At 44.7% G+C, this 1,190-nt stretch overlaps 1 protein-coding gene across 1 annotated transcript in view; it reads right to left on the reverse strand.

The window, feature by feature from the left end:
• LOC106011723 overlaps positions 1–975 on the reverse strand; it is a gene marked incomplete at its 3' end in the record, with an annotated part of 51,209 nt that extends 50,234 nt beyond the window's left edge. Inside the window, 1 exon segment of the mRNA XM_013082311.2 lies at positions 607–975.
• Between the last annotated feature and the right edge of the window lie 215 nt (positions 976–1,190).

Consider the following 1,190-nt stretch of genomic DNA (forward strand, 5'->3'; position numbering starts at 1 on the left):
CCTCCCGCCCTCCCCTCCGCTTCCCAAGGAAGTCGAACCACTGTTATCCACAGTATAGTCCACAGTATCATACCAAAGTGAACAACCGACGGCCAATATTATGATTCACTTTAGGTACTTAGTATACCTATCACTATTGAACTTCTAGGGGACATAATCTGATTCGCTTTGAGTACTCCTAATTTTCAATATTTAACTACTAAGGGGCATTTTCTGATTCTCTATGGGTACTCGTAGCTATCAATATTGAACTGTTGACGTGCGTAACCTGATTCACTTTGGGTACTTCAAGCTGCTAATAATGAACCACTGACGGACATTATCTGATTCCTTTTGCGTACTCATAGCTGTTAATAATGAGCAACTGACATGCACAATCTGATTCGCTTTAGGCACTCCAAGCTACATTTGAATTTCCGACGGGCATTTATTTGATTCACTTTGGGTACTTCTAGCTACTAATGTATAAATATTATTAAGCTAACGACGGTAATAGTCTGATTCACTGTGGGTACTCATAGCTATTAATATTGAACTTACTGACGGGTATAACGTGGTTCACTTTGGGTATGGGCAACGAACGATTCGTCTCATCACCACACTTACCTGTTGAAATGTTTTCTGGTTGTTGAATAAAAAAATCCCTGAAGAGAACAAAGCTGGCGGGGGCGTTGAGGGTCTGTCGCTTGTGTCTTGTCTGGGTTTCTTCCGGAACTTCTGGAGTTTTTGTTCTTGTCCTTGGTTTCAAATGTTTCAGACTGATTAAACAACTAGATAGCGAATTAAGATAGGTTACTGAGATCCTAGTACTTACTAATTTGCTGCTGTTATAATAGTGTGCTTCTTCTAAAAGCGCTGTATCTTATAATTTTTCTCTTAGTTGGGTTCAAGACTTAACAAAATCGGACCTCCCTTTCACAAAGTACGTTAGCCACATTTGGGAGGCGGGGGAAACTTTTATAAGGACACCGCGCGCGCTCTGATGACGTCACACATGAGTGTCCACCCTCCTAGGAGGAGCGCGGGTGGGTGGATGCTCCGGAAGCGCGCGCGTCGACCAATCAAATCCCTGGAGGCCGATCCTGCGACTGGAGGTGAGCAGGCAAACCTGGCGGGGTGCAGGGCGGTCTGCTCGTGAGTTCTCTGTGTGTGGATGAAGCGGTGAGAGTCGTCGGAACCCGGTGTGGGTT

This window comes from Aplysia californica, unplaced genomic scaffold (assembly GCF_000002075.1).
Source record: "Aplysia californica isolate F4 #8 unplaced genomic scaffold, AplCal3.0 scaffold00168, whole genome shotgun sequence".
NCBI classification, from domain to species: domain Eukaryota; kingdom Metazoa; phylum Mollusca; class Gastropoda; order Aplysiida; family Aplysiidae; genus Aplysia; species Aplysia californica.